Below are 14,059 nucleotides of genomic sequence, written 5' to 3' on the forward strand. Positions count from 1 at the left end.
GACAAGAAACATTCCTTAAAGCCTCAGTTTCCCTTTTCTGCAAAATGAAGGCTTTGGGTTAGATGAGTTTGAAATTGCCACCAGTTCTTGCTTCTGGGAGTCCAGGAATATTATTTTTCCTATTTTTCATTGGTGTAATACAATTTTGGTTATTAAATATACTTCATAGAGAAGGAATTTATTTCTATATATGAAAAAATAAATTCCAGAAATACATGACCTCTGGCATATACCTAATGCTACATAATAGAATGAATCATTTCCATCTGTTCTGAAGCATACCCTTGTTATCTGGATGACAACTGACTTTTATTGTAATTCAGTTAACTTCAACTTTCTGGGACATAATCAAGAAAAACCAATGAATAGAAAAACAATACTTTCCAATGTCCACCTTTCAAAATTAATTGTTTCCCAATAATGAAAATGCATATTTCACAATTCATGCACCAAGACACATGTACTTCCCTTTCAGAAGTGATCCAGGGCCATGGTCAATAGCTTGGTACTCTCTGTTCCTGTATACGGACCTCACAAGCAGGCTCAGCCTCCCAGGCTATGGGACCAATCCAAAAACCAAGGACATTCAACTTGGGAAGAACTCTAAAACTTACACTGGAGGCTACATGGCAAAGCTCCAAAAGTCAGGTGAGAGTATAATAGAAAGGTAAGCTAATCACACACACACACACACACACACACACATACACACACACTGACCCTTGACTTTAGCTTGGTTACTGTTATAATCTAGTGGCTCCCTCAGTCAGCAGAAGCACAGCAAAGTGCTCATCTACCCAATTCTAAGGAAGGCTTTGGTTAATTAGCTAGAAAATTCCATTGGTTTAAATATGAGAGGAAGCTTCAAGAAATTGGGTGCTTGTAGAATGGAGTGAAGGGTAATCTGGAGCCAGAGACATACTATATATATATGAAGAGCAGATATCAAGGCAAATTCAGAAAAGAACTAATCAATGATCGCACCACAACTGGCAGCTGCCATAACCTAAATCTGCTCTAGGGTGCACGGTGAAGTGTTTTGGTCTACCTACTGTCCTCCATCATGTAACCCAAAGAAAAAGGCCTAGGTGGTTGGGTGTCCTCATGAGCATTTTCAGAAAAAAAAGATTGGGGACAAGTCACTAAAGTTAGAATCAGATTCTTCGATTTGTGTCTGCATTATTTTCTCTAAATTATGTAATTAGCATCCTTCTCTAAAAAAATGCCAAGCTTCCCTCAAATGAACATCAGTTAGAATGGAGAGTGAGATAAATTAGTCCATTGCTGAGGATTGCATCATTCCTCAATCAAAATCCAGCGGCCTTCTAATCAAACATAAGAACACTCAGGCTTGGCTATCCTAGAGGGTCAGAGACTTAGACCCATGAAGTAGAACAGGGAAAATGGCATGCAGCAAGGTGGGAAAGTCGATGTGAGTCAGTTTGGAGAGAGCCCCGTGAGCCAAGTTAAGAAAATTATATGTCATTCTCTAGGCAGTGGGGAGCCTTCAAAAGCGATTCTTGAGAAGTAGCTCATAAGGTGCACCCGAGGCCAACAATAAAGAAGAGCAGCCCAGTGTGAAGGCCACTGCAGCAGACCAGCCACGAATGTTTTACTAAAGAGTGTCAAGACTACTTATTCAAATAAACCCCCATCATCCTCGGAGAATATCTATAAATCCACTTGGGAAGTGGCACTGGAGTGTAAAATTGAAACTTAGAAAAAGAATTCACCTATTTGGACTGACAACTACAAATCTGAGGGATTCTTTACCTAACCATACAGGAAATATCAGACCAAGATACTGGTGAATCATTTGCTTTTATAGGATATTAATTACTGGAGAACACAAAACAAGAATGAGATTCCTATAGTAAGATGCTAATAGTGCAACAGCCCACTGGCCTCATTCCCCACTCTGTCATACAGCTTTTCAGGAATTTCAGAGCCTATTATCAGCATGGTTTAAAGGCTAATGAAGAAACAACTTTTTTTTTTTTTGTAAAGCAACAAAGAACAGAATTTGAAAGCAGATTCAGGAAAACACAAGAGGAAAAACTTGGTTCAGTGAAAGTCATTCTTTCTTCTTCTTCTACTTCTTCTTCTTCTTCATACTATAGTTTGCTTTGCAACCTTTAGAGCTTGTGCTTTCTCAATGCCTGTTCTGTGGTCAGCACTTTCTTAAATGCACCATGTGTAGTTAACTGGGGCGATTTAGTATCAAAAAAATTCTAAGAAAAATGAAATGCCAAGCAAAAGAGTTCAGAGCAGTTTTACTATATGCTTTCTAGACTTTTGAATGAATATTGAGGTTATTCTCAAATGGAACATGATGTACTTGTTTAAATCCTCCTGAGGGAAGTGATTGTGGAGTGTTCAAGGCAATTGTTTTATGGAGGAAAAGAGGACAGAAATCCAAGTCCAGACAGCCCTCCCAAAATGTGATGTTCATGGCATTGAAAAATGGGTATTTCATAGGGTGACAAAGTGATGCCAGTTAAGCAAATAGCAGGAAGAGAAAACTTGGAATCCTGCCCACTGATGCTTATAAAATCTTATGGCTTTGAGCAAGTCACTTTATGCTTCAGAATTGATTTTCCCATGTGCAAAAATTAGATAATAATCCCTTCCTTATCTACAGTGCAAAATTATTGGTAAGCTTCAAAGATTTAATGTAGGGAAACCTGCCCTGTTTATGCTATGTTTGATAAATATGAGCATCATATGTCTTCTCCCTACTAAACTGCATTTTATTCAATTTTTTTTAAATTCTAAGCACTGATAGTGTGTCTGACATTTATTCATTTATTTAGTGATTTAACACTTAATTAGCTTCCTGCACTTTACAAGTACAACATTGAATAGGAGAGAAATGATAATGCTTTGTTTATATATTATATCTTAGGCACTTCATAACTGCTTGTTAAATGAGTGGATGGAAGATGCTATTTTCTCTTTAGAGCCATTAAACTGGAGTTATGAAACTTTTGGAAGCCCTGCTACCCTACTCATTATCTCCTCTCATACTCTAACAGCTTTGGCCCCTCTATTGGTCTTCTTCTACATTCCAAAATGTCCATAATCTTGAGTGATGTTGTCATCTGTGAAAAATGATCCAACTAGCACCCTGACCTAATTTTCCTGACCTCTTTATCTCTAGTCCCTCATCTATCCTATCATAGCCATAATGACTCTGGAAGTTATCATCACTCACATCTACTCCACCTTTGAAATCAAACTCATGAGGCTTACCACCTGACTTCCTTAATTTCTAGCTTGCTATTTCTTTTATTTCCAGTATATCAGTTATTCAACTATCTCCGTACTTCCAACCAATGACACTTCAGTTTTTTTATCCATTGGCTCTCTCCTCTTATCTCCACTTTCTCCTTTTCCAACTTAGCTCCCCAAATGTTCCATCTCTTTATCCAATACCAGTCTTAGTCTATGGCATATAGTGCCCTACTCTGGTTCCATGCCTCAGAAAGATCGAGGCTTTGCAGCACCTTCATGATGTTTTATTTCCTTCCAGTGCCTGGGACCAGCCAAAGACAGCAATTCTTTTCAGGCAGAATGCCCGAGCCTGAAACAGGGCTCTCATGGGTTTTAATTCCCATTTTCCCCCCTCTCTGACCCTATATCCCTCACATGGGGATAGCAAGTTGCCACAAGTAATCCCAGGTATCGTACCTATAGGTTTTCCCAAGGTCCCAAGGCTAGGCTTTGTTATAAGTGTGAATCCTTGTGAGAAGATGCCTCCAATGGCTGGCGTAGTATTGGGCAAGATTAAGTATTAAGATTAAGATTAAGATTAAGAAGCCATAATGATGATGATATGCTGATTTTATGTGATACTCACAATGGGCACAGCATGAATTCAGGGCTCTGGGCTCCTGATGGTCCACTACTGACCCTTGGGTTTGTACCATGTGTGCACATTCAGATTTTGGTGACACCACCTATGTATAACATTCAATAGCGAGGAAAAGTGATGGCAGGTGTCATTTATCCTGTGTACCTCTTCTTTCCCCAGCCAACACTGCTGGCACCCAGAGCATCACTATATCCTTTCTGCAGGCTTCATGCCATTCGTCAAGCCTGTGTTCTGGGGTGACCATGCCTATCTCTTCTGAGGGCTTTTGAGACAATTACTTTGCATGACCAACATAACTTTGCAGTCAATATCCTTTCTTGCCTTTAATCAATATGGTTATGTGCTCTCCCAGGTTGGTCTTTTTTTTATATATATATATGAATGGAACAATTCATCTTCATGCTTTGCCAATGGGCTTCTTGCCTGTTCTCCCTTCTGGTGGCAGTATGTGGAATGCAGGGGTATAGTCAACACAAAAAGAGATCTCATTCTGCATGGTCAGCATGGCTCAGTGATTGAGCATCAACCTATGAAATAGGAGGTCACGGTTCAATTCCTGATCAGGGCACATGCCAGGGTTGTAGGATCAGTCTCCAGTAGGGGACATGCAGAAGGCAGCTGATCAATGATTCTCATCATTGAGGTTTCTCTCTCTCTTTCTCTCTCCATTACTCTCTGAAATCAATAAAAATATGTATAGTTTTAAAAAGAGATCCCATTCTAAGAATGCAGTGATTACATCCTAGGGAGCACAAAGGAGGACATTGTTGGAAGATGTGCTGTTCTACATTTATGCTATAAAATGCTGAACAGTAACTCTAATATAACCAGAAAAAAATAACTTATCATTTACATCTTTCTACATATGCTGGGACAGGTTTGCATTTGTAGTCATCATCAACAATGCAGAATAATAGGGTCTGAGAGTCCATTGGAAGCAATGTGACTCATGGCTGGAAGCAACTTTGAAAATGCAAACTGTCCAAAAAGAGCAGCTCTGGTAGACAGGAGAGCATTTAAAGCTTGCAAATATCCAGGGTCCTAATGCTGGAATTCAATGAAAAGCCAATGGGCAAAAGCAAAAGCCAGACAGTACTTTGCACATTGCTGCCTCAGTCCATGCTTACTCTATGAATGAATGAGTGAATATGTGATGAAATCCTCTTATGGGAGCAGAGCACCAAATACCTAGTTTTTGGGAGGTGGTAGTTATTATGTGGATTTCAAGACAGACATATAGGCAAGGTCCATCAGCGATGGGTGGCTGGCAGCTCTTTAAGCCCTCTTTACTACATGTTCTATAAAACTGCAGCACTTGACCCAACTTCTTTTTCACCCCACCAAATTTTTTTTCTCACATCTGCTGTAGATACTGGCCTAGCTACCTTCCTAGACCTGACAACCCTATCCAGCCCAGGTGCTACAAAGTTCCAGAAGGTCCATCTTCTGGAAATTTTAGGGCTCCTTATCATACTCCAGCTGAGCTGGAAGAAATTAGAGTTAGCCCCTAATTGACATCAATAATTGTTTTCTGAAATGAATCTAATCTATCCCCTTCATCCTAGCAAGTCTCTCACACTCACACATAAAGGTGAAAGTATCAACACCTGGAGAACAGAGCTCTTCTTAAAGTTCCACGGTGAAAGAGTTGAGACCAGAGTCCCAGGTTCCCAACTCCTGAGCTAGTACTTTCCACTATCTCTATCATTTCTTTTGCAACTGCTAGTCTTCTCTATTTACTCTGGCTTCCACTCCACAACTGTGTATTTTTTAAAGCTTTCTTAACTTGTCACTTATTTCCTCCTTCCTCCTCCCTCCTTCACACTATCCACATCATATCTTCAATAGATTCTCCTTGACAATGTTATTTGTCTTCTGCACTATTATTCTCTCTTTCCCTGGAACATTTTCCTCTTAACAAAGAAACTTTAATAGAAGTGATCGGCGAAGTCAGCAAAAAGTCTTAAAATTGATACTTTATGTAAAGGGGGTGTGTGTGAGCAGGTTCTATAGTCACTATTTGCATTTAGTATGCCAATCTGGGAAAAGTACTATAAGTCTTTGGCTAAGATGCTACTTAATGTTTCTAGTATGCTTTTCCTTTAAAGATACTAAAATCCTCATTTGTACTCATTCAATAAATGAGTATATTGAAACTGTAATGCCAAAGATTTTGAAAGATTGGTTTAAATCCCCTGGAAATACATCTGAGTAAATTTTAGGTTGTGATTTAAATGTGAAAAATAAAACCACAAATATGTAGAACATGAAGGTAAATATTTTTATGCTTTTGCAGTGCAAAAGGCACTTTTTTTCTAATATTATTTTAAAGACAGGTACCATAAAGTAAAAACATTGATAGATTTCATATAAATCTATTGCTTTTACACAGCACACGAAACAAAAAAATTGTGAAAAAAATTGCAACGTGCGCAACAAAAAGTTAACAGTCTTAATATTTTAAAACTCTTAAAAATCTGTAAGAAAAAATAAACAATTCAACAAAACAAAAATCATGAATGGAAATGTCATTAAAAAAAATTAATAAAGTTTTAAAAGGCTTTTCAATCAAACTACTAATCAGAGAAATGTAATGTTGGTTTCAGTATAGATCAGTGCAAACTTTCTGCAGGCCAGTCTGGAGAAGTGTGTGAATCAGACAAACATGGGGTGGGCAAAAGTAAGCGAAACAATGAATTTATTTTTGTATTATTTATTTCTTTAATATTTTACTTATTTATTTATTATTGTGTTATTTCTTCTTATTATTAACCAACTTTTGTCCACCCCAGTATGTAAAGCACCTTGTTTACAAAACACAGCATATTAGAAAAAAAATTGAATGTCTATTAATGGGATTTAGTTAATTAAGATATTGGTGTACCAAGACAAAGGAATTTTATAGATATGTTAAAAATTATAATGTAAATATTTTATACTGACATCAAATTATGTCCTCAGCATATTATTGAGAAAATTAGCTTATAAAAGCAATATAAATAAAATAACCTTCATCATAATAAAGCTTATTACATATGTTAAAATCCTCCAACTACATCAAATTTTTAGTTGTAATATCTCTAGTGTGAGATTATATGTGATTTTCATGCCTCTCTTTATATATTTTTCCAATTGTCTGAAAGTTTTTGATGATAACATTTGCTCTATTTTATTTAAATAAATAGACTTCCTTATAGTGCTGATGCATGTCAGGCACTGTTCTGAAAATTTTACACATATTAACTCATTTTCTCCAAACAGAACAATGTAGTAAAGTATTTCCATGTGGTGGGTAAAGTGGAAGGGAAGCATCGCAGAAGTGAGGGGATGCTGGATAATGAGATTCTTATAGAAGAAATCCACCATGTTTTGACTCAGCTGTCTCCTTTTAATGAAACAACAAGGTCAACAGGTCATGGGAGACCCATTCCTTTGCCTTTCTCTGATTCCTTTCAATGATGGGACAACTAATTAGCCATTAAGGATTAGCCAAAGAAGGCTTAAGCAGAGGAGCATGCTGGAGCCAGGGGGGATGGACAGGTGGGGGGTGGGCTTTCAGTGTCATAGGCCCAGCCTTGATTCTGGGCTCCACTACTTAGGAGCTGGTGATTTGGGGGAAATTGCTTCATTTTTCAGAATATCAGTTTCCTCATCTGTAAACATTTTTATATAATAAGATTATTTATCTCCTAAATTTGAGCTCCCTCACTTTTCCCTCTTCTTTAAAGAGCTAAGAAGGCTGGCTTCCATCCTTCCCAGAACATCCCAATACCTTCTGATTTGGGCTACCTGGGCCCCAGAAAATTTTATATTCATTTTGGTGGCTGGGTTACCCCAGAATAAGCTGTGAAAGCAACCTTTGATTATCTGCTGGAGTCTGGAATTACTGATCCTTGGTCTTGGCGTTCTAAATGTTTTACATTTTCAAATGTGTTTGTTGTCTTTCCTGTTAAAATGGCCCAGGAAGCACTATCAATAAACAGGGTGTTTGATTACCTCATGAATAATCTGCTTGATACATTTATTCTCTGGACAGTAATGCCTCTGAGGATGGATTCCTTTTGCAAATTATCAGCCAACTCCAAATTTTTCTCAGTCCCCTCAATCTCAGGCCCGAAATGTCCAATAACCTCTCCTCCCAAACTCCCCCACCCCAATTTTAATCTCTCCCCCTCTCTTGACCTTATTATCTCATAGTTTTGAATATAATACCAAAATTTGGAGCGTAAGGGGCAGGGCTTAGGACCATGGGTTTGGCCCAGCCCTATCTCAAGACTTGGATTTAGTGATGAGGAAGCTCTCTAGACTGTCATATATAGTAGGTCTCTTAAAGAGCAGCACTTCCTTCATCGTACAGATGGCAAGACTGAGGTCCAGAAAGAAGCAGGATCTTAACAAAAGTCTTTTGAGTTAATAGTGGAAACAGGACTGAATAATTTTATCAGTGTCAGCTTAGCCCAACTCTACTTTTTCATTTATTCAACAAATATTTATTGCAGGCCTACTTTGATTCCACTACTAGGGATACAGCAGTGTCCACAATATACAGGGTTCCTGTTTCCACAGAGCTCATAATATAGTAGGAATGATACTTGAGTCCCAAGATAGTTACAAGTGGTGGTGCATCATGGTAGGTAGAGACACGGACTCTAGAGCTGCTCTGGTCCATGTTCTGATCATCCTCTACCACTTAATAGCTGTGTGAATTGGAGCAATTTCTTTAACTTTTCTGCATTTTGGTTTTATTATCTCTAAAATGGAGATATTAATAGGGTTTTTGTAGATAAATATCTTAAAGCAATGTCTGCCATACAGTAAATGCTAAAAAGTGTTAGCTTGTACAGTATCATCACTATGAAACCAAATAGAGAAATTTGCTAAGAAGAAGTCCACTTTAAGTACCCAAAGTGGGTGTTTAGCATCTTAACTAGAGCTATCAGAGGGTAGTAGAAAGCCAGGGATTAGCAGAAACAGGTTCCATTCAAGCCCCTTCTTAATGGTCTATAGGAATTTGGAAAGGGCTCCAGCACTGGCTTCAAGTCCCAAGTGACTTGGTCAAATGCTTTCACCTCTCAGGCTCCAGTTGCCATAACTATGGTAGAAGGAAGTACATCTGAATGACCTCTGTCATTGCTGTCAGCTGAGTGAAGGAGAATTATCACAGCCATATTAAAAGACTATGTAAATAGCCATTCTTGCTATTTCTTATTCAATGAATTCTCCTTTATATAACTTGGTGCTTTTCAAAAGATGCTTATGAAAGACCCTAGTAAGGCATAGTGTTCATGACTTTCAACAATTACATTTTATAATTTCTTTACCTCTAGACCACCTTTGCAGCTGGTCTCATGAAGACAATTTGCAATAAATAACTCCCTTGTTTGAATCATCCTGGCATTGTTTTTCTGTTCAATGAGCATTTTAGAATGCTTAACACACTCTCCCTTGAAATCCAGTTTTGTTCTTATGCAGCTAACCTTAGAGACTAAGAACACCTTGAGAGTAAGAACACAGCTTCTTCCCTGTGAACCCCTCAAAGTGCTTACCACAGAGCCTTGAAAAGACAAAGACCAAGATAACTTTATGGTAAGTTCTATTGTATAATATATGGCAATGATTCTTGAAGTGTTGACGACCAGCATTAGAGTCACCTGGGGGAAACTGATTTGAAAATGTAGATCCAAGGCTTCCTCCCTACCTATATGATTCAGAATATTGGAAAAGGAGGAGCAGTAGTCTGCATTTTTAACAGGTACTCTAAATAATTTGAATGCATCTTACAGTCTGAACACCACTAGGTTAGACTTTCTAAGTATTTAGTTGAGGGCTCAGTGGGACAGCAATTCATTTTCTCAATTGTCAGCTAGAGAACTTATCTATGAGTTTTAAGGTCCTGTTCAGTTCTAATATGTTCTAATTCCAAGAATAAAATTTTGGAAAATCTTTGTCTTTCCAACTTCAACAAATTACCTCCACGCACATCTCTGTTGAATTGAGTTCTTAAAGCAAACTATGGTATTATATCCCTTCCAAGTGGCTTCACTGAGTTATTTGGGTAATTCTGGCATTGGGAAGAAGTCCAATAAATCACCTGCAAAATTCCACATGCCATCAGGAAATGAATAATTTTTTTTCTTCCTTCCTGGCCCAGGTTTTTGGAAGTGACTCTTTCCTTTCCATATGTGTCCAGAAGGAATGCATTTGAATGGGAGTTTTCAGGTTCAGGCCCATTCATTACCACTCCCTTCCTGACCCTACATTGTTTCCTCCTTCCCTCTTTGTCAAGGTAAATCTTCCCACCTGACTCAAGTTCTGATGGTGGCTCTCCCCTGGGCCATGTAGCCTCACATGGCTTCTCATCAATCAAACAGCCAAACGTCCACATTTCTGAGAATTACATTGAAGGCTACTAGTGACTTGGCCCTGCCATCCCTATCCCTAATGTGCATTCCCTTTCCACAAGCACCCTATGCTCTACTGCAGTGTTTCTCAAAGTGTGGTCCCTGAGCTACTATCTTCAGTCACTTGAAAGTGTTTCTGCACCATGGAATTCTCACTATCAGAGTTCTAAAAATATGCAAGTCCTAGATACTCCAAAGCTCTCTTTGTTGTTAGACACTATCATGTAGCTGTCTCCAAAGTCCCCATCATTTTTACACAAACTCTGGGAAGTCTTATTTCAGTTATACTTTCCTGACACCTTCTGTGGAGCCAGTGGGTGGTCAATGGAAAAGAACTAGCATATCTCAATATCCTATTCCAAACAGTCCAAGATTCTAATGACAAGCTTGATATTCAAGTATAAAACACAGACCTCATGGGAGAGCCTGGAGCCAGAAGCCAGGTTGAAACAGGATTTGAAGAGAAACATGTTGTGAAGCATTTACAATAAACAGTGCTGGGTTACACTTGAGGCACTATCTTGATTATGAAGGACATAACTCTGAACAAGTCATTCCTCCAACTGAACACCTTTCACTGGCTTCCTTTAAATCTCTTCTCTCTCTCTCTCTCTCTCTCTCTCTCTCTCTCTCTCTCTCTCTCTCTAATATGAACAATTGTCTGACCTCAGTGGGCTAGTGCAGTTCCCACACATACTAATGTCTTTCAATTCTTCAAATCTTTTCAGTGCTCTATTCCCTGCCTGGAAGCTGTTGCTTCCTTTTGTTTGTCTCCTTTTCTGCTCTAAGAACTCTTTTCTGTGAATCTTTCCCTGACCTCTCTATGGAATAAATATTCTTTTCTGTGGGCCCATGGAATCCCCCCTCCTCCTCCAATAGGTTTGATGGTAGGATTTTTCTCTGTCTCTCTTCCCTCTCAGATACCTTAAAGGCAGCCTGACCCCGGGACTCTGAATTCTGTCAGTATTCTCTGAAGAATTCACTGAGTCCAGAGGAGCCACTCAAGAGACACCTACTGAAATACAATATATTCATGAAATAAAGCATAGGTGAGATGAGTTGAGATGAGACTAAAGCCGATAAGATTATACCAGACCAGGTAAAAATGTGATGTTTCCTGAAAATTAGGAGAGAAAAAAATAAGACCCTCGGCCTCCTTCTTCAGGTTGATGTGTACTACCTCAAAAATGTTGTCTCTGCTTTTTACTCTATCTGTGAGAGCGACTCAACCAACTTTGTTCGTGATCCGTTTCACATCCAGATTGAAATCCCAAGTGGGCCTCAGGTTAGCTTGATAATCTGAAAATATGTATGAAGTCCAGGAATAAATTTTAAAAAAGCTTTACCATAGTGGAGGAGTTGTCACAATGTTCATATATGTGAATGTCCACATTTTACTCATAGATTCAGATTCTTTGGACTCTTACTTTAGACTGGTTCTAAAAAGCTAACAGTAGTTACTATGGAGTCATTGTTGGCTCCTTCCTCTCCCCTTCCCTGAATATAGATTACCCCTAACATTCTTTTCTTGATACTCTTCTCTCTCTTTACACTCTTTCTTCTCCTCTTTATAAAAAAATGAAACTGAGGTTTGTCACTTAAAAAATGTTTTTTATTGATTTCAGAGAGGAAAGAGAGAAAGGGAATGATAGAAACATCAATGAGGAGAGAGAAACATTGATTGGCTGCCTCCTGCATACCCTACACTGGGGATTGAGCCCACAACCCAGACGCTCAGCCACTGAGCCACACTGGCTGGGCCATTCATTGCATTTTACTCAGGAAAATCCCTTTGCCTTCTAAGGTAAGTTGTTTGAGGTGTGGGAATGTGCTTTATTCCTCCCCGTATCTCTTCAGAGCAGGTATTGGCACTATTTTGGCTCTGTTGATTCTCCCCTGGCTCCTGGTGAGTCTACCTAAGGAAGCTACAAGTGTGAAAATGACTCAAAATGAGCTTTTTGTAAACATTCAAAATTATTTTGTATTAGTTTCAGGTGTATAGCATCGTAGTTAGACAATCACATACTTTACAAAGTGTTCCCCCTGATATTTTCAGTACCCACTTGGCACCATACATAGTTATTATAATATTAATGACTACTATTGTACTTTACATCCCTGTGGCTACTTTGTAACCACAAATTTGTACTTCTTAATTCCTTCACATCTTTCACCCAGTTCCTTGACTCCCCACTCTTCTAGCAACCGTCAGTCTGTTCTTCTTATCCATGAGTCAGTTTCAATTTTTGTGTGTGTTTATTTTGTTCTTTATATTCCACATATAAGTGGAATTATATGGTATTTGTCTTTTTCTGACCAAGTTATTTCACTTTCATACTGTCACAAATGGTAGGTTTAATTATTTTTTATGACCAAGTAATATTCCATATATCCAAGGATTGTTACTTGATTATAAAAATGAAATACTTTGTTAACTCTCTGTTTCAACAGGATATTTTACTATATTGGAAGTTGCTGTTAAGATAGCCAAGACACGGAAACAATTCCATTAATAAACAGGTGGATAAAAAAAGTTGTGATACTTATATACAATGGAATATTACTTGGACATAAAAAAGAATGAAATCGTACTATTTGAAACAGCATGGATGGACCTTGATGGTATTATGCTAAGTGAAATAAAGATGTGGAGAAAAGAGAACCCTCATGCACTGTTGGTGGGAATGCAATTAGGTGTAGCCAGTATGGAAAGAAATATGGAAATATCTCAAAATATTTAAAAAGTTGGGCTGTTTTTCCAGGTAGTAATCTCCAGGTAGTAATCTCACCTGTGGTTCCAGAACATGCAGCTCAAATCCATGGACATTAACCCTGAGTTGCTGACAAAGTCCTGGCCTGGCTGAAGGTCGCCAGCCAGTGGTGCTTCATGGAAATGTTGGGACTGGAGTAGAAGGTTTGAAGCTTGCAAACAGTACCAGCCTGCATGCTGCTGCTGCTGTTTCCACCCACTGACCAGCTTGAGAACTTTGTGGGGGGAAACATATTGAAGAACTGAAGGGACAAGAAATCAGTCCTAAAGTGTACTTTATGAAGCGGACCATTGAGAACTCCTGTGGTATCATCCAACTTATACAAGCAGTAGCCAATAATTAAGACAAACTGGAATTTGTTTTTATGCCAATGATTCTCTATTTTCTTCAGGTCATTCAAGCGGCCCATGACTCCGTGGTGCAAGAATGCCAGTGTCAGGTAAATGGCAAAGTGAAATTTCATTCTATTCTGTTTAACAACATTGATGGCTGCTTCTATGAACTTGATGGACGGATGCCTTTTCTGGTGAACCATACCACTAGTGAAAAGAACCATAGCACCAGTGAAAAGAACTTGATGCTGTAGGATGCTGCCAAAGTCTGCAGATAATTTTCTGAGTGTGAGCAAGGGGGAAGTCAGCTTTTCTGTGGTGGCCTTCTCCAAGGCCGCCTAGTGCCCTGTGGGAAGTGACTAAGCTCTTTTCACCCTCTTCCCTTCACCATAAAATTATATCCCTACAAATGTAGTCTTAAAATGCTTTGGTACTCATAGAAAACAGCTGTTGTTCTTTGGTTCTATAACTATACTCCCCCTCAACCACACCCAAGCACTATCAGAGCTCAGCTGTTGATTGAGCAGTTTGGTATAAGCTTCAGATGGCAAAGCATTTCCCCATTGTATGTCTCATACCTCAATAGTTAATGCTTTAAATGGCTACTTTGGTTTGTAAGTTAAGACCTTGGATGAGGTTTAAATTGTTTGTCATTATAAGGAATAAAACTTTTCTGCTGAT

General features: G+C 38.7%; 1 pseudogene; it reads left to right on the forward strand.

The window, feature by feature from the left end:
* The first annotated feature begins 13,079 nt into the window (after window positions 1-13,079).
* LOC118704992 lies at window positions 13,080-14,059 on the forward strand (annotated as a pseudogene).

Source organism: Pipistrellus kuhlii, unplaced genomic scaffold (assembly GCF_014108245.1).
Source record: "Pipistrellus kuhlii isolate mPipKuh1 unplaced genomic scaffold, mPipKuh1.p scaffold_m20_p_49, whole genome shotgun sequence".
Classification (NCBI taxonomy): Eukaryota; Metazoa; Chordata; class Mammalia; order Chiroptera; family Vespertilionidae; genus Pipistrellus; species Pipistrellus kuhlii.